Source organism: Ailuropoda melanoleuca, chromosome 20 (genome assembly GCF_002007445.2).
Source record: "Ailuropoda melanoleuca isolate Jingjing chromosome 20, ASM200744v2, whole genome shotgun sequence".
NCBI lineage: Eukaryota > Metazoa > Chordata > Mammalia > Carnivora > Ursidae > Ailuropoda > Ailuropoda melanoleuca.
In genome coordinates, this window is record NC_048237.1 from 26,251,175 (window position 1) to 26,276,049 (window position 24,875).

Sequence of the window (24,875 nt, forward strand, 5' to 3'; positions counted from 1 at the left end):
AACAAAGATATGTTTAATGAGGATTCAAGAACTATTTTTCTTTCTTTAGAGTTACTGTTTATCACTCCCTCTTGGCAACTTCTGCCATGTCAATTTTAGTAATGACATATGGATAAATTATCAAGTTTCATCCATTAGGTAAATGTGATTTATCCTTTAGTTTTTTAAACCAAATGGCTTGGTGGTTTCCACAGAGGGAGATGTTTTGCTCGTGTTAAATGACTAATGGTAAAATTTGTTTTACATTACCAAAAAGGGAGAGTAATTGACTTGAGAGCTTGTTTGCAAAGGATTTTTGAAGAAGCATTTCATCTTCTGAGAATGGGGCACCTGAAGCATGAACGAAGGTCCTAATCAATCCTTCTTTGTTCTGAAAAATTGAAGATTGTTTAAGGAAAATAAAAAAAACCAGAATGCAAGGAAAAGACAAATTTTAGAAAAGGTGCTGAGCGGGGAAAAAAAAAAAAACTGATGGATTTAAAAGTCTGTTTTCCATAGGCTTTTAAAAGTAGAAAAGTGGGTTAAATCAATTTGTGTTATGCAGCATTGTAAAAAATGCTTAAAGTTTTTTTTTTTCAAGATCAAAATAAAAGCATATTCATCTCTGACAGGCTCCTGCTTTTTAAAAATCTTCTCTTACCATGGGTGATTGGTTGTGGGTACACCTCATTCTCCTGTATTTGAAACCAGTTCTGTGTCAACTGAGGTCCTAAGCTACTGATGAAACTGGGATAGAATGGGAGAAAAAGAAAACCCTAAACTCGTGACTTTAGGGACTCCTCTCCAAAGGTTTTTCTCTTTACTTGGTTCATAATCATTATCCTCTTGATGGCCATACTATTGAAAATAATGTAGTTTGGTCTAAAAAAGACTAATGGAGGGCTCAGTCCTGGTTGGCTCAGTCGTTGCAGCATGCAACTTTTGATCACATGATTGTGAGTTTGAGCCCTTCATTAGGCTTAGAGCCTACTTTAAAAAAATTTAAAAAAGGAAAAAAGAAATTTAAAAGACTGATGGAAGTTGATTTAAGAAGACTGAAATAAACAGCTAAATTCTAAAAGAAAAAAATCCAGGTTTGTAGAAGATATAATAATTAAACCACCAAAAGGATAGCAGAGTATCCTGAACTTAATGGTAGATTATATTTTTAGAATATTTTTTAAGATAATGAAAGCTCATTAAGAAGCATGAGTAGCTTGGGAAAATCTACATATTTTTGAAAAAGTAAATTGGCAGGTATATCAGTTAGTTATTGCTGTATAACAAACAACTCCAAATTGTAGTAGTTTACAGCAACAATCACTTACTATTTCTCATGAATCTACATGTTAATTGGGTGGTTCTGCTGATCACTACTGGTTTAGCTGGTGCTTTGAGTTTAGCTGGGGCTTACTCATTGGCCTGACAATTAAGTGGCAATTCACTGGCCTATGATGGCTTCAGCCAGGATGACTGGACTCCACCCCACATAACTTATTCTCAGCATAGCTGAGGCATGTTTTTTGGCAATCACAGTGGTCCACCAGAAATGTGTAAACAAAGGAAGCAGAAATGTGCAAACTCTTGTTTCAAGTCTGCGTGTGTACATGCCTCAGATTTGTTTTTTTCCTATTGCCCTAAACAGGTCACATGGCCAAGTCCATATTTAAATCGGGCCAGAACCACAGAGTTATAAGGCAGAGAGCATGCATATAGAGTGGCCACTGACTGGGACCATTAATATCATTAATACAATCAAACTACCACTTGAGGGTAGTAAAAGTTAGTGAAAATTGATATCATGGATAATACCCTAGCAGCTACTAAAGAAACCATCACTAAAATATGGAATAACCTGAGGTTTCCTGAAGGAGGAGAAGGAAGGGAAAGAAGCCCATTTCAGGTGGGAGAAAGCTATATTGTGGGAATAAATAATATTTAATGGAGATATAATAATTTATATGTTACCATTTCCCAATTGATAGACATGGAAGTTGTTCCACCTTTTCTCTATTTTAATTAATGGTGATCTAGCTAGGATCTATGTATCAATCTATCTTTATAACCTATAAAGATAAATGGTGTATTCACACACACACACACACCCCGCATGCAAATATATATATCCTTAAAAATGGATTTATTAATTCAAGTAGCTTTATAAGTTATTATGGATATTGTCAAATTGTCATTTAAACAGGCCATAGAAATTTATATTCCTACCCACGGTGTTTGAGACTGACTGTTTTCTGCAAGTTTACACTGGATATTATCAAACTTCTAAATCTTTGCTGATCTAATAGGTGAGAAATAGTATCTCGTGATTCTTTTTAAATGTTTTGGTTGAATGGAGACGAAGCTATACTATTTTCACAGATACAGGCCATCTGTATTGCCTGTAAATTATCAGTTCGTCTCTTTGTGACTTTTTTTTTTTTTAAAGAATTAAGCCTAACTTTTGTGATACTTTGTTTCAACTTCTAATTTTCAATGTGATTTCTTTGAACTTTTGACCTTTATTTACTTTCATACTTTGCACTCTTTCCATACTACTATTTTTCTCCTTTACTCCTAAAAAATAGCTTGTTCTTTTTCTTTTTCTGTGAGTCTTTATTTTGCTCCTTTTAATTTTTAACTCTCTTGTTTTATAACTAACTACTTGGTTTTAACCTCTCCTTAACCTGCTACTAAACTTTCCTTCTCTGAGTCACAGCACCACAGAGCAGAATGGAAGCCACTCTGCCACTGCCCTGCGGAACCCTGACCCCCTCAGTAATCTCTCACCCCTTCGTCTCCACCTTGGGTAACTCAAAAAACCAAACAGCTAAACTTGCACAGTACAACTCCTATTTTCTCTTGGATCGATGGTTCTCTTGTTTTATTGAAATGGCGATAGTCTCGATAACTTGCACTATCCAGAAACTATTTCCAAAAATTACTTCTGAGGAGTAGTAGTACTGGAAAGTTTGGGAAGGGGAAGGAGGATCTCTTCTGCAGAGATCCTGTTTGGGATGTTTCCAAAACCATGTAATACTTTCATCAAATACACAAATGAAAAACGAATACCCCTTGTGTTCCTCTGTATTTATAGGCAATGGCTATAGGACAAACCCGTCACTGGTACACTAAAGGTGACATGGGAAGTCAATACTCTGACACTGGGGAGAAACCTCTTGATAGCTACACCTTGGGACGCAGCACTACAGAATGTCTGTACCCAGGTAGTGGACAGACCCTAAAGTGACCCACAATGGTACCTATTCATGCCCTATAAATACCCCCGCCCCCTGGCTTCAAGCGTGATTGAGACCTAGGACCTACTAATAATCAACAGAAAATGGCAAAGGTGATGGGATGTCACTCCCATGATTATGTTACATTAGATAAGACCCCGTGTTGCTAATTCTTCTCTTCCTCTCCTGCTGGCTTTATAAAAGCAAGTAAACTTTGCCTTTTCCTTCATTGTCCATTGTGTATCCCTGTCCCTGAACCACACGGCTTACAGTTTCAGGTTGCTGTTCTGGCTGCCAGTGACCCCTTTTCTGACACAGGAGATGTACCTATGTTGTGTATGTGTTGATTTGGCTTTGCATTTATAAGAATTTTTATTGTATTTGATAAGCCTTTTCTAGGAGTTACAGTGGTTTTTTTTTTTTTCAGGTTTCTTAGTCTACTATATTGCTAAAATTGGATAAATCAGAAGTAGATTTTTCTAAAGATCTAAGTGAGATCTTTTCCTATCTTTAGGTGCCTTAAACTCGTGTTTGGTAACAACTACTTAAATGCCTCAAGGAGTCAGAAAGCACCCAGCAGCCACCTTTCTAACTCAGCATCTCTATGCTCCTACGTTTGACCTCAGATCATAAGACCAGACGCTGCCTGATGAAGTCCCACTGCTTCCTACCCTCAGATACAAGTCCATATATGAGCACATGCTTCCACATACACACATCTTCCTCTCCTATCCAGAGTTTCTGAGGGGACACCAATATGCCAGAAACCAGGGAATAACCTGCAACCAGAAGGAACTATACTTCATTCCCTGAGAATTCCATGTTCTCTTGGATCTTCTTTGAACTTACTATTTCCTACTTGGGCTATTCTCTTTCCTCTCACCTGGCAAAATCCTGTTCATCCCTCAAAACCCAGTTCAATGATACTTTCTGCAAACTTTCTCCAGCCCTTCAATTGCTTTGCACATCTTTCTATTACTGCATTCATCATACTACACTTTTGAACATAAATGTCTATCGTCCTCACTAAGCTATGAGCTCTTTGTATCTCTAATGCTTGGTACATTGCCTGGTTCATAGCAGGCATGCAACAAGTGTTTACTGGCTTTAAATTATCAGGGTTTCAGCATGACATGAAGGAAACGTATTGACCATTGACTCACAGGGATAGCTCTACTGGCAATCTTCCCCCTGCACTTTGAAATTTGAGAAAGTAACACAGAGGTTATATCTTCCCAAAATCATTCAAAGGAGACACTTGGAGGGAATGTAAAATTGTACATCCAATGTCGTGCCAATGTGCATTGCCCCAATGTGCAAACTGCGGGAAACAAAGTTAAACAGAATTACCATTTTCCATTTCTGGGTATACACCCCAAAGAACTGAAAGTAGGGACTCAAACAGATACTTGGCACTGATGTTTATAACAGCATTATTCACAACAGCCAAAAGGTAGAAACAAACCAAATGTCCATTGACAGAGGAAGAGATAAACAAAATGCACATAAAATGTGTTTATGTTGTCCATACATACAATGGAATATCATTCAGCCTTTAAAAGGAGGGTTCTGACTGACACATGCAACAGCATGGAAGAATCTTGAAAACATTATACTAACTGAAAGCCAGCCATAGAAAGGCAAATACTGTGGGGCGCCTGGGTAGCGCAGTTGTTAGGCGTCTGCCTTCGGCTCAGGGCGTGATCTCGGCGTTCTGGGATCGAGCCCTGCATCAGGCTCCTCTGCTGGGAGCCTGCTTCTTCCTCTCCCACTCCCCCTGCTTGTGTTCCCTCTCTCCCTGGCTGTCTCTATGTCAAATAAATAAATAAAATCTTAAAAAAAAAAAAAGAAAGGCAAATATTGTATGACCTCATTTACGTAGGTACCAAGAATAAGCAAATTCATTGAGACAGAAAGTAGAATAGTGGTTGCTAGGGACTGAGGAGAGGGACTAATGGGGAAATATTTAGAGAGAGAGAGAGCACGTGTGTGTGTGTGCACCTAGGCAGGAAGTAGGGGCAAGGGGAGAGGAAGAGAGAAAACCCGCGAGCCGACTCTCCGCTGAGTCTAGCGCCTGACTCGAGGCTTGACCTCATGGCCCTGAGATCTCAACCTGAGCCGAAATCGAGAGCCAGCCACCTAACCTACTGAGCCACACAGATGCCCCCGGGAGGTTATTTTTTAATGGGGACAGAGTTTCTGTTTGGGATGTTGAAAACGTTCTGGAAACGGATAGTGCCGATGGTTGGTCACACAACATTGTGAGTGTACTGATGTATTGAATTGTACCCTTAAAATGGTGAAAACGGTCCATTTCAAGTTATGTATATTTCACCACAATAAAAAAAGTAACTTCATCTCCCCTGGGGTGTGGGAAGGGTAAGATTTATCTAGAGAATGGACCCACATCTCAGCATCTGGCCTCTTGTCCCAGGGAAAGAGTTGACATCTGCAATGAGAGCCTATTTTCCTCTGCAAGTTACTTAAAGGAATAAAGAGAAAAAGAAATATTCTCTTGTTGCTTTTTCTGAAATGAATTCAGATTCAATGGCCCTGCACTACCTGGAATAGTTCTTAATGTTTCCAAGTAATAGTATACGGTGGCCAAATCAGATTTTCGTTTTGCTCTGTTTTCAAGTAGGCTCCACGCCCATCGTGGGGCTGGAACTCATGACTGTGAGATCAGGAGTCACACTTTACGGACTGAGCCAGCCAGGCGCCCACTGACCAAATCAGTTTTACTATTAGATCAATCACTCTGCAGGTGAAGCCTGGTAAACGTTCTTCTCTACTGCCGACTAGCTTAAAGACCCAGGGCAGACGGCTCATCAAATTCGCCCCTCCAGAATTTCACCAGGTTATCTTACTGCGAACTGACTGAGGGAGATGGAAAACAGACTTGTCTCTGTCTTCATTCCGAGGTGGTAAACACAGACAGCATGGGACTGCATCACACACTTTCCAGACAGACCTGCATCTGGAAACCTTCTCCAGTCCTGTCGCCGCTGCCATGGCAACTGCTAGAGCTTTTTGCCTCTGCCTTGGCCCTTCCTCTAGCACTTGACCGCTGAAGCGTGACTTCTGTTTAGTGCTCTGGAAAGCCCAGTTCCATAGACTGTGCTGCACTCTCTGAATATTATAAGTGGAATTGTGCCTTCTTTTTGCTGCTCACATCACAGTTGTTATTTGGGGTCTGACATCCTCTCTCTGCGGGTACTGCTCAGAGGGTCTGAGCTGCTCCCTTTGGGCTGGGGGCTTATGTCACCTGGAGGTGGGATGGGGCCTGCTCCTTTCACTGTATGACCCCTACAGCAGAGAGAGAACTACCGTCATGGTGGTAAGCAGCAACGAGGTCAACTACTTGCTGCTCTGGTGTCATAGGCCAGATGGGCTTGTTTGGGGGCTGGATCTCAAGGGCTGGTGCCATTATAATCTTTTAGGACAGAAGCAACAACCAACACTGAGAAATATCAAGCAAGAATTTTGAAAATGTTGCTTTCAACTTCCAATTACATTAACATGATTTTCTAGGTCAGTGGATTAAATAGAATACATAATCTTAACAAATCGATTAAAAAATCTTTTTAGGGAGCGCCTGGGTGGCTCAGTTGGTTAAATGTCTGCCTTTGGCTCAGGTCATGATCCCAGGGCCCTGAGATCGAGTCCCGTGTCGGGCTCCCGGCTCAGCGGAGAGCCTGCTTCTCCCTTTCTCTCTGCCCCCTTGCTTGTGCATGGGCACACGCGCTCTCTCTCAAATAAATAAAATCTTTCAAAAAAAATCTTTTTAGGCTTTGTTTTAATACAAGACATTTACAGGTCATTGTGATATGTGACTTTCACAATTTTCAATGCTGGAGGACTACTGTTCACTAATATTTTGTATAAAGGGAAAGGATTTTGTGAAAAACTAGGAATAAATCTTTATACTTAAAATAACTCCTTTCTGGATGGACCTAGAGGGTATTATGCTAAGTAAAGTAAGTCAGACAGAATGCCATGTGATTTCACTTATATGTGGAATCTAAAAAACAAACGAATGAACAAAATGGAAATAGACTTATAAACACAGAAAACAAACTGGTGGCTGCCAGAGGGGAGGGGTTAGGGGTGGGAGAAATAAGCGAAGAAATGAAGAGGTACAAAGTTCCAGTTATAAAAAAATAAGTCATGGGATGTAAAGTACAGCATAGGGAATATAGTCAATAATATGGTAATAACTTCGTATGGTGATAGATAGTAACTAAATTTAACTTCACGAGCATTTTGTAATGTATATCAATGTCAAATCACTACGTTATACATGAAACTAATATAATATTGTATGTCAACTAGTCAACTATACTTTGACTAAAAATATATAATATTTTAAAAATGACTTCGTTCTTCAGATTTTAATTATTTACTGAATTAAAATTCATAGATGTACTCAAAAGGCACTGCATCTGGGGATGGTCAGATCTTAATGCACTAAGAAGAAATCAGTTTTCTGCATAAGGGTTTAGGAATTTATAATTCATGACCTTTATCACTTTGCTATGCTTCATAATTTCTCATTGCTTATTACAGTGTATTAACGAATATTCATTAAATCCCTGTGAACAAAATCCAGTGAGTTAAAAGACTGATATCATTACTGTCTTACCTACCTTGTCAGAGGAGAGGAATGAAGATGGATTGAGTTTACTCTTTCCTTCCTAGAAGAATTTGGCCCAAATAATAATTCGCTTGCCTATAGCTGGCAGGAAAATGTGTGGGGAGGTGAAAAAGAGGCTGGAGGGGAAGAAGAAAGCATCTATATCTTAAGTTTTTACTTGTGCTCCACACACTGGCGATTTGAAGGCAAGGCTCCTGGCTTTGTCTTGATTTTAGATTCTGCTGGTGCCTGCGTAAATGAATTCATCATGTTTAACACATCCCAGCTCACGTGCCTCTTCTGTTTTCTTCACACCACGTTGCAGATCTGCTTGTTTGTGTTCTCTCAGTCTCTCTGAGGCATTCCCCTCAGATGGCTTAACACAAGTAAGTCCTTCCATTAAAATGGTGGAGGGTGCAGCCTGGAAGCCAATATCTGGCCTCAGGGAAACTCTCAGCAGGGAGAACCCCTGAGCATGTGTTTCCAGCACGGTAGTTACTTCATCTGTACACAACGGACCTTCTGTTAGGTGACCCTGGGAGAGAGGGCTAATGCCCGACAAAGCAGTTGCCAGCATGAACCATCAGTTTATCCAACCCTCTAAGGTCACTATCACTCTTCCTGGAGTCAATTTTTGTTGTTGCTGTTGAACAAGAAGCCTTTACTAAACACTTGGTTACGTTCTGTATTTGAGTGGGATAGCTCTGCTTTGAAACCGAAGTTCAATGTTACACTTTTCTTACAGATTCATTTACACAGAAAGGATATGTGCTGATGCATATGTATGTTGGAGGGAAAAATTTACTGTTTTAAGGCTTTACAGAGAAATTAAAGAGGCACGGGAAAAAGAAGGAAGAGAGATCTCTTTTGAGAGAATGGAGAGGTGGAAGTCAGGCCTGTCAGAGATGGCAGGTGACTTTAGAAACAGTGATTTCTGAATACACACACACAGACCTCAAAAATTCACATGGTTCAAAAATCAAAAATTGAAATCTTCCTCCCACCCCACCCCCAGTTCATCCAGACCACCTCTCCCCATTTTCCTTGCCCTAGGAACAACTGTTATTATTTTTTCAGGAAGTTTCTAGAACTTCTCTGTGCATATACAAGCAAAGGTGAATAAATCTATGTATCTGTTTGTTCATTCAACAAATTATCAACTCTTTAGGCAAAAAACAAACACACATTCCTGTCCCCAAAAAGACTGCATTCTAGCTAGAAGAGATAGACAATAATCAATAGACATAATAAATCTGAAACCGACATATTCCATTAAATTAATGGGGTTAAGGAAGACGAAAACATTAAGGAAGAATCCATATGGGGAGGTGGGTTGCTATTTCCAACATGATAGTCAGATGGGCCCTTGTTGAGGAGGTGATATTTAAGCAGTTGAGAAATCCTTGTGCGGGAGAATAGTTCAATCCCATTCATGAGAAAAATGGCTTCACCTGTTTCCTGTGTATACACAGGTGGCATTCATTCTCAATTACATACAATTCTCAATTACATACAATTCTCAATTACAGGCTGGCACTCTACGTCACAGAAGTGGATACAGACACTTCCCCCCAAGCAAACCTCCTCCAGAAAACCACCTCTTTCTTGGCATCTCACCAGGGTCAGGAAGGGGGACTCATGCATTTTATGTTGCTGACGTACAACTTTCGTCCTCTAGGAAGAACCCAGAAGAAACTGCTGCATTTCAGCGGCGGTGACCACATCTGTGAGGTAGAGAAGCAAAGCAAGAGCAGCTCAGTTCGTCTGCTTCGTGCAGTGGCCGACAGTCGGGGAGGGTAGTACAGGTCCTCTTGTTCCCTGAGCTCTTACCACCCCTCGGGCACACTGCTAAAGCACATTATCTCACTGCACCTTTCTAACAAGGTTCAGTTGTTGGGGGATAGGTATTTCTATTCTGTTTTTATAGGCTACTTTTGTTATTTTATAGATAAAAATTATAGACTCAGGTTATGGAAACTGGCCAAGGTCACACAGACCCTAAGTAGCTCACTCTGAACCCTGAGGTTCTGGGGTGGAATAGACGCACTGTAGTCCTTGCTTTGCAAAATAAATACCAGGCAGGTGAGTCATTTGCCTTCTGTCCTTCAAGTTTAGAACAGCTTGGTAGTGGCTTTGGGTAGTATAGGTAAATATGTATGTTATCTCCCGGAAGGCCATTCTGTGATTACTTAGAGAATGCAAGGTACTTGGCATTTGGCTCAATATTTTTCCCCTTCTATTAAAAAATACCATATCAAACCCACTCCTGTGAGGCCATCATCCTCATTGGCTGTCATATGTCTAAGCCTACCTGTAGATGGCTGGGCAATTTTAAAATTAATTACAGGGTTCCCACATGGAACTCACAGAGTCATCATTTTGTTACTATAATAAAATAGTAGAGTTGTCATTTAAAAGTTAACAGTTTTAACAACACACAATCACCACAACACACACACAGCTTCCACAACACTATCTGTCAGGCTTTTAAGTTCCTTGGCTTGTTGCCAACGGAGTTTGCAGGAGAAGAAGCAAGTTTTTAGATCCTATTTACAATAATGTTTACATTAAAATTATATCTCTGATATTCCTATCTCTATCTAAATTCTAAGTACTCATTAGAGGTCAGACACATAGTATGTTTATGGAATAAAACCCATTCCCAGGCCAATGCCAGGTGTCTTATTTGAGTTGTTGGAGCCTAGACTGCCAACTCTGTAATTAAAACATCAATATTTGGCCCTTCAAAAATGTCGTCATTTCAATTTTCTGCTGTTATTCTCTTTGATTCTTAGAAAGCAAGATTCAAATAAATTTAGTTTGTAACCCAGGTAAAGAGTTGATCCAAACTCTTTTTTCTGTCATTGAAGATATATTTTAGTTATTGAAATGTCAGCCTTGGAAGTATTACATTTTGTAGAAATGAAACTGAGAAGCTTCTCAGAATACTTTTATGTGTGACTGATTTATCAATCAAATGCATGTGTGATTTCAAAAGCATAACTTTAAGAGATCTACTTAGTTATTATTTCTCAGTACACCACATATTCATTGTTCACTGTAAGATGAGATAGAAACTGAGTTTCTGACATTCTGGTATGCTTTTAAAATTACTTGGAAGCAATACTGAGAAATATTCCCTAAGTAGTTGCCAGCTTTCAGCCTGCATTTTGTAGCAAACTCTAATTTGGTATCCAAAGACACCTCCCTACAGGAGGAAAACACACTAATCATAAGTATAGATCTATGTCACACTCCCTGGAAATTCTTACAAGCTGCCAAATAGTCCTATCCTGTAATGCAGAAAACAACACAATGGAAAGCCCCTCGTGGGACTGGCTGCAAAGGGAAAAAATGTCCTGTCTGTTTTATTATTGTCATCATCATTATGATCATTGAGACTCAGTTTAGGAAAACTGCTTTCTCTTGGCTTTAGGTGTGTCTTCGGTCACTGGCACATGGTAGGTGCTTGACACCCACTTTTTGAATGAATGAATGAATGAATGAGCGTTCTATGCTTCTGACTGAAATGCGGAAAGAGTTGGAGGATCTTAAAGCATTTCAGAGCTGCTCCACGAGGCAGCATTGCCACACGCATGCTAAAGAGAATCTTTTGGAGTTCGTCTTCCCCCAAGTTGTTTCCTGCATGAATCATTCTAAAGTTCTCCCAGACACAGTGGGGCTCCCAAATGCCTGTGACGTAAAGCCTCTGCAATGTGTGAACGTGTAGGAAGTGTTTTTAAGATTTTCTTTCCCAATCATCTTGCTTTTTGGCAGATGACACGATTGAGGTACAATATGTAGGTGGACATTTTCTAAATTATAAAATAAAGGAGGCTAGTGGGTGACTGCAGAGGCAATGACATTAACAAAGTAGAGAAGGTAAGCTTTGAGAGTCAGATAAAGCAAGAATTCTTTCACAATTAATAAAGAACCATGAAACGTGATATTAGTAGAAAGGATAAAGCAACCATAAATGTACACCCAGCACGCTACAAGAAGTGCTGGGAAGGCAAAGATCATTTTATTTTTGAACCCAAACTTTTATTTTGGTTGCTCTTCCACTAACCTAAGTCCTATTTTCAGATTTCACACACACACACACACACACACACACACACACACGCACACACAGCTATATACAAAAGTATAATGTGAGCATATGTGATTTATAAAACAAAATTAGACCAAAAAGTACCTCCTAAATATAAAATGAAAATTGAACAAAGTCCTCTTTGCAGAGGATCCCATATGATGACACTGGGTAGTTCAATCCCATGTCACTGAACCAGGGTGCTCACCACTGTGAATTTAGCAGCAATGGTGTTTCAATCCTTAGCCTTGAAGATGACATCAACACGACAGGCTCATTCTCTCCCTGTAAAAAGACCAAGAGGAGAAGTCAGGCTGGCACCAGAAGATTGTATGAGCATGGAGTTAGCACGCAGGAAGTGAGACCAATGGATTATCTGAAGGCATTCCACAGTGCGGGGGGTGGGGGGGGACAGGGTGTGTGGCCAACACAGATGCCTCTGGGGTCTAGGCAGGTAAGAGAGCTGAGTGAAGGTGACTGATTGGGGAGCAAAGGTGACAGCTTTTATTCAGTTCTAGCTGATTTTTGCCACATGAGAATATGGGCTTTTTCAAGAAAAGCCATAAATGGAGACTCTTACACAAAATCTTTAAAAAAATGTTTCTAGTTAGTTTGAATATTAAAAAGAAAACTTACAGGATCCAGAGAAATCTATCTGTGAGCCAGGCTAGGTGTGTGTGACCTCAGCCTTGAATTTCCATAGCCTGATGCTTCTGGCTCACAGGAAGACTCCAGTAACCCAGAGAACCACTGGTTAGTAAGGTTCTCTGTCCTCTGAATGAGTTTAGACACGCACAGCCAACACTTAACTTAGTGACACTTGCTTTTCTACATTTCTGTGACCCCCTCCCACACACCTTTGGATGAACACATTCTTTAGGTATCATGATATATTCATTTTTCATAGCCCAGTCTTGCTGACCTGACAGCTGCTTGGTCTCTAAGCAGATCTGCACTGTCAGCTCTGATCACTATATATTGATTGCATGGTTTAGCGCTCAAGTCAATCTTTATTTCCTGTATTTACAACTTCTGAGGCGACAGTGCATTGTATCTCGATTAACTGACAACACTGCCCTATAAAACATACGTCATTTTGTCAAAGTCATACTTCCTTTTTAGTTCTGCCCATTTGACCTGCAATAAACCATTTTTCCTACCGCTTGATAAAAACAATGATCTCTCTGGTGGTTTGTTTAAAATAGAACCCATCAAATGGACCATCTGTAGGATATCTGTATAAGAGTTTTGTAAAGAGAGAATAATATTTGAGAACTGTTTAGGATGAAATAAACTGCAGAAATGATTATTAATTTTCTTTGGTCTAATCACAGCTGGCTCATTAGATATGTTATTTTTAAAATCAGCAGCATGGTCATAGAAACATTTTCTTCTCAATTTGCCACACCAGTAGGCATATGGTGCTGATGCCAGCATGATAAAATTGAGGCAGCAAGGCCTTAAAAAACAACCCATATTATTATGTTTTCCTTTGGGTGCTAACTTGAGATTGAGCAGCTGTTCTGTTCAACAAGTGTGGGAGGTGTCTCAAAGACAGATTTTGGGTCTGGGCCTGAAACTCTGCAGAATATGGAAGGTTCTGTCCTACAAGGTGCACCACTCTGGGCGTCAGCTCCCAGACAGTACATTCACTGCAATTTAGCTTGTGCCTCACGGTCTCCAGACCTCCAGAGAGAAGTTAAAACATGTTTGATTTTGCCAGTCTGGTCTGAAAGAAGTATTGGGATATTTGGTATTCACCTGGCTCTGAAGTTTTGGTTTTACTTACATATTCATCCCCTGTAGAGAGAATTTTCACAACAGTTCATTGAAACGAGAGGAAGGTGCTCCTGCAATTGACATACAGATCTTATGGGTCCATGTTTCATTTGCTTACGGACTACTCATCTAAATCACGACAATAAAAGAAATTTTTTGTTATGGAAAATTTCAAATATGCATGAAAATTGAGGCAATAGGGGCGCCTGGGTGGCTCAGTCAGTTAAGCGTCTGCCTTTGGTTCAGGTCATGATCTCAAGGTCCTGGGACTGAGCCCCACATTGGGCTCCCTGCTCAGTGGGAAGTCTGCTTCTCCTTCTGCCCCTCTCCTTGTTTGTGCTTGTTCTCTCTCAAATAAATAAAATAAAATATTTTACATAATTAATTAATTTTAAAAAGTTGCGGGAATAATATAATGAACCCACATGTACTCTGAAACCAGTCTCACCAATTAACAACATTGGCCAATTTGTTTCATTTATGCCCCTATTGCCATTTGCACTCGAATGGATTAAAGTAAATCTCAAACATTATCTAAAATATTCCAATGTGCATCGTTAAATAATGACTCTTTTTCTAAAACACACAGTAGAATTATCACATCTATAATTAAACAATAATCCCAAATGTCATCAAAGATCTAGTCAATGTTCTAATTTTCCTGATTATCTCATAAATATATTATAATTGGCTTATTTAAATCAGGATCCAAATAAGATCTACATATTATATTTTTATCGTGTCTCCTAAGCATCTTTCTCTCTTTTAAAACTTGTGATGGTTTTGGAGTGTAAAATGAAGATACAGAAAACTACACAAAGCGAATATATTGCAATGAATTTTTATAAACGTGAACACCTTTGTAACTATAACCCAGGTGAAAGTATAAAACCTTGCCTTCCACTTCAGGACCCCTTTCCATGAGACTCATCCCAATGATGAACACTGTTTTCCCCAATTACTTTTATAGAAATTGCTTCTTTGCAAATAGTTTCATCCCCCAGGAGTGATAAAATGTTTCTGGATGTTATAATTTAGCTTTGTCCATTAAAAAAAAGAAAAAAGATGTCTTTTAAGTTTTAACCTAATCATCTCTGTCTTTTTCTTACCTTTTATTTGTGTCCTTTCACTGGCAGAGTTTCCCACAGCCTGAATTTTGCTGATTACAAACTCACGGTATAATTCCACATGTCCCTCTGTCCTATTTCCTGCAAATTGACAGCTGGATCCAGGGACTGGATCAGTCTCACGTTTGATCCTTTAGGCAAGAGCACAGGGGGTGCTGGGCAGTTCTCTAGGAGGCACATCTGGTTGTATCCCTCAGAGTGATGTTAACAGTCCCTGACGATTACTGCCTATATCTAGTAGTTAATTTCATTTATAAAATGCACATATTCTAATTATAATAATTTCTATTTCATTTGTTAAATATTACTTATAAAGAGATACTTCCCCTAATCTATTATTTGACAACCCAGTTGTATAGTTCATACAGGAAAAACAGATCCTTGATTTAATTATTTATTTATAAGATTTATTTATTTATGTTTAAAGATTTTATTTATTTATTTTAGACAGAGACAGAAATGCATAATGTTAGGTCATACATCATATACCAATATTGGGCATAGTGACCGGTATCATATTGAAATGAACCAAACTTGCAAACTCCTGAATCATGTCCATTCTTAGCGGGAGTCAAGCCAGTGAAGAGCATTTTCATCTTCTTAAACTCAAACTCTATACCCATTAAAACACTAACTCCTCACTTTCCTCACCCCCAGTCCCTGGTAACTACCATTCCACTTCTGTTTCTATGAATTTGACTACTTTAGATTCTTCAGTAAGTGGAATCATAGAATATTTGTGTTTTATTTTTAGTTTCTAACAGCTCACAACCCTATTTTGTTATTTAAAAATATTTTCTTTGCAAAAGGAAAAAATGCAAAGCAGTATAAAAGATTGATAGCATCATCAAATTTATTACACAGTTTTCAACTTATCAGAATGACAAATAAATCACTGATGACATGGGGAACAAGGTCTTTTTTTTCTTGTTTGCTGTCAGGAATTAAAACTAAAAATTGTATCATTGAGTAAAAACAAAACAAAAAATGGGGAGAAAAGAATTCCCCAGGTAAATGTTTTTTTCTCACATTCTATATATTTTTTTTCCTTAAACTATCACCGTACTTGGTTGTCTCTGCATTTTAAAAAAGACATGAGATGCTTATAGTGGATGCCAGGAGGGAAAGGAGGGACTCCAAAGCTTGAGGAGGGAGGAAGTGGGGATGGGATTGGGGGTGGGGCAGATCCAACAGGTGAAGGGCTGAAGGAGGGCAACTGAGATGGGGCAGCACATGTGGGTCCTATGTTCCAGGTAGATGAGGGTACAAGATTCTGAGGGTGTGGTCCATCCATCAGGGAATCGCTAGAATCTCAGGAGTGGTTCCATGGAGATAGCCCTCCTCCCGAGACTCAAAGACACATTTCTGAGACTATGCCTCCAACTGTGACAGATTCTACCAGGTGGCTGGCCTCACGTCCACTTTTTTTCTACTAAGAACTTTCCTTGGGAGGAACTCCAACAATTTGTGAACAGAGTTTTCAGAAGATTTACCACCTCAGCATACCCTTTGGATTGGCCATTTGCTCCATTCTCTGCAAATTTCAACTCTACCACATCATAGATTCCTGAATAACCGGGGCTGCTACTGGTCTGTGGTCCACCAGGAGAAGTTGCCTGCATAGTTCCCCTATTTCATAGGCCACGGTAGGTATCCAGAATTGCAGGGGTCTTGTTGCTGGGCTTGGAGATGGCTCTTGGCAAACAGGAGGAGGTGACTCCATGTTGCTGCTCCTGTCATCTGAGGGCAGTGAGGTGGCCATCAACATGGCATCATACAGGTCAATCTGATCTGTGTTGCTGAACTCTGGGCTCTGATTGAACTCTTTGTCAGCGTATATATCAATCAAGTTCACTCCTTCTGAAATGGCTCCAGAAGGAAGATTGAGAGCCCAGAGAGTGGCTTATTTCACTTAGCATAATGTTCCCAAGGTTCATGCACATGGTAGCATGAAAAAGGATTTCCTTCTTTTTTTTAAGGCTGAATAATACCCCATTGTATGTATATACATGTTTTTACTCATTTATTAGTCAATGGACATGTGGATTGCTTTCACCTCTGGGCTATTGTGAATGGTACTGCTATGAACATGGATGTGCAGATATTTCTTCAAGACCCTGCTTTCAGTTCTTTTGGATATGTACCCAGAAGTGGGATTTCTGGTGTCTTTCCTTCCTTCTTAAGGCTGAATAATATTCCATTGTATGTGTATACAACATTTTGTTTACCCATTCATCCCTCCATGGACATTTGAGTTGTTTTCCATCTTTTGGGTATTGTGAATAATGCTATCATGAACATAGGTGTACAGATCTGTTTCTGGGTTCCTTCTTGATGAGTGACTGTATCTCCCTGTTCATTTGTTCATTATTCATTTGTTCACTCATTATGCCTACTATGTCCCAGGAACAGTTGTAGGCATCAGGATACCTCAGTGATCAAATCAGACAAAAGCACCTGTCCTATTAGAGGTTAAATTTCAAGGTGGGAAGGCATTCCATAAAAAAGAAATATAATAAATAATGTATTAAGTGAGATTATGATACATGCCTTGGGGAAAAACAGGGCAGAGTTAGAGTGATAAGATGAGATGGATGGGTCGCAATTTTAAATGGGATGCTCAGGCTGGGCAGGAACTTGACAGAGCTTACGGAGGAGAGCCCAGAACATAAGTTCTACTCAGCCATCAGGGAGAAATGAGAAGAGCATCAATTTGAGTGATTTCTTAACCAAAACTAGAAATGTGTAAAGAATTGAGTTTTTAGGATTATGTCAGTGATGATCTTTTCTCTGGGGGATATCATTTAGTGCAATTATATATAGAATACAGTTTGTGGCAGAGACATTTCTCTGTATATGCTGGACTCTATCATTTCCCTCCTGGGCTCACAGGAAGACCACTTTTCCCAGACCCATGTCTAGGTGGGACCATGTGATTAGTTCTCAGTAAAACAATGCAGATAGAAGTCATGTAGGCCACCAGGTCTCCACCTGCCGAGTGGTCCTCCACCTTCCTTCATCATTCTCTCTCCCTCTGCACTTGGGTTGGATAGAGGCAGAGGATCGAGTAGAGGACTCCAAGGCTCAGGGGACAGAGTAGCCACAATATGAAAGAAGCTGGGGTCCCTGAGTCCCTGCCAACTTGACGGCAGTATGAGATGAACAAGAATTAAACCTTTTGTGTGGTTGTAAACCATTGAGATTTGGGGTGGCCAATTGTCACAGCAATTAGCCAATTCTAACACGTGTCCTATCCTAACATAGAGCTGAAGCCAGCTGGAAGCTATTTCTTTTCCAGTTATGTGTAAAGCAAACATCTCTACATTGAGTCCCAGGTAGACAGCTCCTTGGACAGATGGTGTTGCTGCTTTTCTTGCACCACTTTCTACTGCTCCCTCCTGGGGTTTGCTGGGGGTGAGAGAACAAGGCCTTCCCTACCTTGAATAAGACTCTAGCTTTACAGGCTTTAGGTGCTAGGAATGCTTTGTCCCTCTGCGCAGGACTTCCCAGGCATGGTACCACGAAGGTGCTTCTGGTACAGTGGCAGGGCCTTCTGGGTAAAACTATATTCAAAATAATCTTACTACATAGACTCCTAGCCTCCCGACTTTATTAGTGTACCTCAGCAGGAAAGCATTGCCTGGAATCTTCCAGTCACTTCCTGTTCTTTTTCATCCCATTCAGATGGATTGATCACTGTCCCCTCTTTCTGGTTTATTCTAAAATGTCTGAGCTATGTCTTTCAGGCGTTTTTTGAGGGTTTTGTTTGTCTGTTTGGTCCCTGGGAAAGTAAAACACTTTTCTCCATGGGTCTTAGCTTTAAATCATGGGCATACCTCAGGTTTTGACTAGAGAAGATATTTTAATGAATTTTATATCTATTCTTGATATGATAGTTTTGGGGAATGGGTTGATTATCAAAGGATCTAAAATGTCTGTCAGTTTTCCTGAATTCCCTCTAGTTCACCAACATCTTGTCGCACACAGACAGCTGGACTGCCCTAAGCCACACTCCGGGCCTGCCTGATTTCAGTAGTCATGGAAAAATTCCACGCACATAGACAACTTCCTACCTCAAGTGTTTGCATGGTGTCTCTCTGCTTTTTTAGTGCTTTCTCAGAAGCTGTGGGAGTTTGCTCAATTGGTATGTGGGTTTAGGGGACCCAAGGCAAGACTGTTGGAAATGGAAGTGCTAGAAAAAGCAGCCCCTCAGGATGGGACACTGAAACTGGTGAGATGAAAGCAAGGACCCTAGTGCCGGTGGTATGTGGCATGAGAGAAACTCTGGTGAGCTCATCCTCATAACTGCTAAGAATCTCACTAATGGAGGACTGGCATGAGGTTTAGGTAGAAGGAGAAAGCACTGACTTTCACAGTGGTAGCTCTAATCCTTATGAGGGTAAGTATGAGGATTATGAAGTCGGCTGACTTTTATTATCTTCTCTAAAAACCTGGAAGAAAGAGAATGGTCTAACTATCAATTCAGGGCATGCTGTGAAGCCCAGAAAGTGTTCACGGCAGCAATACAGAGCTGCTTATCTTCAACTGTTGGGTGACAGATGTGCTAGTAAGGAGAATGCTTGTCATTGACAGGTTTCCTTTTGGTAAGATCAGAGCCCTTATAAGAAAGGAGTAGGATCCTGAGACATGGGATGGCATATTTCGTGGATGTACCTGAGAATTCTGAAGCCTTAGATTCTTCAGAGTGGGAAGAAACAGTCCCCTCCATCTTGCTAGAGAAGAGCAGCCCCCCTCACTTGACCAACAGATGACACAAAGCCTTCACCTGAGGCAGAAGTAAGATGATGCTCATCCTTTTCCAGGTATACCCATACCTTCCACCATTGCCATCAGATGAATAATTAGGGTCAGCTCTTAGCATAGCCCAAGCAGTTGCTGCTGCAGGAGCAGACAGCGCACTCCTGGAAGAACTGCAGATCTTACTAATATGACCTGGCAGGAACCTAGAAATGTGTGTGGGAGTAGATCTTGAGGGTGCTGGATAGAGGGAGTGGATTGTCAAGTTCTGTAGGGAAACATTTATTGACCTGGAAGCACCTTCCCATGATGCAGGATTTAACTTCCTGGTAAGGACCCTTAATAGGTTGCTAGCTTGGTTCTTTGATGGTTGGACATGACAATAGCTTACAATAAACGTGGCAGAAATGCCACAACTACCTGGGCGAAATATGGAGAGAAGAGTCAGAAGGGCATGTTCGAATTGGTTTATGAAAGGACACCAGAGAACCTAACCAATGGCTGTGTTACCCAGGAAGAGGGACCCTTTGCTAAGACAAGAAGGAACACACTAATGAGAGTGGCAATGGCCGCATGAAGTCAGTGGTGGCTGTGCTCCACAGGCCTCAGACCACGGCCCTCCAACCCTCAGACCTCAGGACGGGACACAGTAGCTGGTCAGTGGACAGTCCCTGTAAATGGCCAATGTCTCACCTCAGGCATGGGCCAGGCGATTGCTCTACCTTTGCTTTAGGACTTCCTCCAAAGTCTTTTTGGTCCACACAGATGTGACCCAGAAATGTGGGGGAAATTAATGCCTTAGGGGACAAGCTTCAATGAATGAGGAAGAAGTTAGGGAGTGAATCCCCCAGCCTCCCTGTCCTTCAGTGGGGTAATTCTGAGACACATTCTCCACAGTTCCTTTGAGGGTCTGTAGTGGCACTGAGTCACCAATGTCCACAGCAGTAAAAGCCTCCCTGTTTTGGCCTCTTTTTTCCTCAGAAAGTCACCATGTGTTATTCTTTCTCCTTTTCTGTCTCCCTATCTCGGCAGCCTCACTCCTGCTCCCTGGAATCACCTCCCAGTTCAACTACCACACCCCAGTTCTTGTCTCACACTTTGATTTTAGGGGAGCTCAAACTAAGGCTCTTCTGTCCTAGAATTTCAAGTTCCTAAAATTCATGTCTGGGTAGCATAGTACGCTGGGCACCAGTTAGCCTATTAAAATATCCTCATTTGGAAAACATATCCTAGCTTTGCATTAGCTGATTCTTGGTAATATCGGCATTCTCAAAATGGTACTTCATTTCACTCTCTCTACCTCAAGTCCATTTTGGGGGGAGGCAATATTTTTCCTACAGATATTCCCCAAGCCCCACAGAAAGTTCTTGATAGCAAAGCTGAGATAATATAGGGAAAGCAAGAGGGACGTGACTCCTGTAAATTTGCTGGTCTGAGGCAAGGGTTGAAATTTCCACAGGCTTAGAGACAAATACCTCCTTCTGGAAAAAGAACAAATGACAGATAACAGCCACCAGGGAGTAATGGTTGTCTGGGCAAAATAAGAAGTAACAATTCAAAGCCTGCTTGCACAAGAATTTCTATTTTCCAGGAGCCCTAAAGAACATCAACCACAAAGAAAGGCATCCTGTGACCATCTTGTGTCCACTAAAAAGTAACAGCCACAAGATTATGACCGTGGGACTGAAGGACACTTGCCCAATCAGAGCCCCTCACCGTTTGGAAAAGTGCCTTTACAAGCCTTGCAAGCTACCCCTTCAGGGAGTGACATTCCTCTTTCTCATCAGCTCTCTTGTATATAAGCTATCTCTCATAAATCCCACCTGTGTTCTTTGTCTCACGTTCAGTGTTCATTCCTATGACACTGAGACTCAAGAACCTGGTCTTGGGGATCCGGTTACAAAGCCAGATAAAGCTCACAATATGAGTGAGCAAAGAGCCAGAACCACTAAATTTCATACCGAGCAGCTGTTATTAAAAGCAATAAGGGTACCTAATTAAGTTTAGTGCAATTGAAAGTAATTGCATTTTCTCATGTAAGCACTTCAGTGTGTCCGCGCACTGAGCCTTAGTTTTCCATGCTAACTCCCATCACTTGTTTGCACTGCCATTTGCTAAGACGCACTTGGCCTGAATTATTATCATCTGTTAGAGTTTGTATCTGTACTTGCTTTCAGACGTCTGTTTCCACCTTTATCAGGAAAAAAATCTTTCCTGATTTACATCTCAGATCTTGAAATATTCTCTCTCTGGTAGACCCAAGCCTTTCCATTTCATTTGAAACCAGAATCTCATTCGTCCAGATTATCTTCTCTCTTAGGAGTACAATATCGCACTGGCTCCAGACTCTCCAAACTCAGAATTCCTTAGAGCCCTCCTTTCCTGATGCCGCAGGAGAGGCCCTTAGCTCCAGGCAGGCAGTGAGTTTCAGACTGATTGTTTTAGACGTTCCTTGTCCTCACTGTTGTGCTTTTCCACTAGAAATTCCTTGATGTCAAAAATAACATCTTTGTAATTCAGTTCCTAGCACAAGGTCATGCACAGAGAAACGTTTAATATAATCTTTTTTGTTGTCGTTGCTTATCGGGGAGAGGGAGACAGAATCTTAAGCAGGCTCCCCGCCCAGCATGGAGTCCGATGCCGCTGGATCTCATGCACCTGAGATCATGACCTGAGGGGAAACCAAGAGCCAGTGGCTTAACCCGCTGAGCCCCCCAGGAGTCCCTTAAGATAGTCTTTTATAATGAAGACTGAGGGGTGCCTGGGGGGCTCAGTCAGCAAGCATCGAGGTCTTGGTTTTGGCTCAAGTCTTGATCTCATGGGTCCCGGGATGGAGCCCCAGGTCTGACTCTGCGCTCAGCAGGGGGTCTGCTTGAAGGTGCTCTCCCTCTGCTCCTCCCCTACTCTCCAGCGCCGTATTTCTCTCTCTTTAAATAAGTAAATAAATAAATCTTTAAAAAATAAATTAAGACTGAGCCAGATTTAAATTTAGAGAACATAAAGGAAACAATTTACATGTGACATGTGAACATAATCTAACAAGTGCACAATATTCTGCCTTGGGTTAGCATTCGAAGGCTGGTGACCGGGTTCACACAGCTATAATACACTTCTTAATGCTTAGAGGCCCAAAGTAATGTAAAAACACACAGAAAATACTAAGTTTTTTGATTTGGGGAGAGGAGAGTAACAGACTCAACCATATTCCTAAATAATGTGTAATGTTCTCTATGGTATGAAGTGGTAATATAGTAATACCCTATATCCATAACCAGTGCTGTCCCTTTGTTTTACAGAGCTCTAAAGGGCATAATAAGAATTATGGTACTGGATAGGAGCTAGGTCCACTGAGAAAATGCTTAAGGAATATTGAACATGGATGGAAGGATAGAGATTATCTAATTCAAGTCCCTGATTTTACACCTGTGGACTCAGGGGTAAAGACACTTGCTTAGGGCACTATGGTAGTTAGTGGAATAGTGAGTCTTCTGACTGCTAGGACTGTGTCCTTCTAACATGCTGTGTGGATATAGGGAGCAAGCCTGTTGGTTCTTCTCAGCTGTAGGCTTAGCAGGAAGTCAGGAAGGACTTCTAGGAATTTAGATAAAGGGGGGAAAATCCTCAAATGCAGACAAATTTTTAAGAACAAAGATATTCATTATAGACTGTTTATAATAGCCAACAAATTAGAAACTATCTGAATTCCAACAATAAGGAAAAAGTTAAGTAAATAGTAGGATAGTGGAATAATAGGATAACACACAGGGAATACTGTGCAGCCATTAGGAATATTCTAGAAAAAAAGTTTAATATCATGACGGAAAAGCAGGATACTAAATTTATATATAGTATTACCTCACCTGGGTAGACATAAATACAATGCATAGAAAAGATAGAGAAAAAGCCTACTGAAATGATAACTGGGTATCATGTATCTTCGGGTGTTGAAACTAAGTTGATGATTTTATTTTTATTTATTTTTTGAAGATTTTATTTATTTATTTATTTGACAACGAGAGCAAGTGCAAGTGGGCAGAGGGGCAGATGGGGAGGGACAGGGACAGGGAGAGAATCTCAAGCAGATTCCGCACTGAGCATGGAGACCCAAGAGGGGCTTGATCTCATGACCCTGAGATCATGACCTGAGCTGAAATCAAGAGTCTGATGCTTAACTGACTAAACCACCCAGGTGCCCCTGATTTTTATTTTATTTTTTTAAATAATGTTCTAAGGTTGCCTGGCTGGCTCGGCCAGTAGAGCATGGGACTCTTGATCTCTGAGCCGTGAGTTCAAGTCTCATTCTGGGCATAGAGCTTACTTAAAAATAAGTAAATAAGTAACTAAGTAAGTAAGTAAGTAAATAAATAAATAAAGTTCTAAACTTTTCATAATGATTTTTCTAACAGGAAACACTTTTAAGCAGAAACAATATGATGATCTAAAATGTATTAATCAAGGGCACCTGGGTGGCTCAGTCATTAAGCATCTGCCTTCGGCTCAGGTCATGATTTCAGGGTACTGGGATCGAGCCCCACATCAGGCTCCCTGCTCAGCAGGAAGCCTGCTTCTCCCTCTCACAACCCCCCGCTGGTGTTCCCTCTCTCGCTGTGTCTCTCTCTGTCCAATAAATAAATAAAATCTTTTTAAAACATTAAAAAAAAATAAAACATATTTATCAAAACCTATAAATTTTTACATGAGAGTTTTCAACACCTCTGCATCAATCTTTGAATAAGAGAGGGTGCATATCAGGAGAAGCCAGGCTTTTCATCCTAGTGATGTGCTGCTGTGGCTATTTTTGACATGCCAAATACAAAGGAAGTAACATCAGAAATATCAACTGGTTTTACAGCTAATTTGCAACCCTGACATGAAAACTAGTAAACTTTTAGATTTTGTTTTTTTATTCTAGGTCCAGCATTTTTCCCTATTTATTTGTTCATTTATTTTAAAGATTTTATTCATTTATTTGAGAGAGAAAGAGAGGGACAGCGGGCATGAGCAGGGGTGGGGGAGTGAGGGGGGGCAGAGTGAGAGGGAGAAGCAGACTCCCTGAGCAGGGAGCCCGAGGCAGGACTTGTCCCAAGACCCTGAGATCATGAGCTGAGCCGAAGACAGATGCTTAACTGACTGAGCCACCTGGATGCCCCTCTTTCTCCATTATTTAAAATTCATTCATAAACATCTTTTTTTAATAATATTTTTTATTATATTATGTTAGTCACCATACAGTACATCCCTAGTTTTTGATGTAAAGTTCCGATTCATTACTT

At 40.6% G+C, this 24,875-nt stretch overlaps 1 long non-coding RNA gene and 1 pseudogene across 1 annotated transcript; both read right to left on the minus strand.

The window, feature by feature from the left end:
- Window positions 1-7,603: 7,603 nt before the first annotated feature.
- On the minus strand, window positions 7,604-13,817 carry LOC117797220. The gene is made up of 3 exons (XR_004622135.1): window positions 13,728-13,817; window positions 12,147-12,223; window positions 7,604-9,569 (listed from the first exon to the last, which is right to left on the minus strand). It is a non-coding gene; the product is annotated as an uncharacterized LOC117797220 (long non-coding RNA).
- Window positions 13,818-15,901: 2,084 nt separating this feature from the next.
- Window positions 15,902-19,573, minus strand: LOC105234627 (annotated as a pseudogene).
- Between the last annotated feature and the right edge of the window lie 5,302 nt (window positions 19,574-24,875).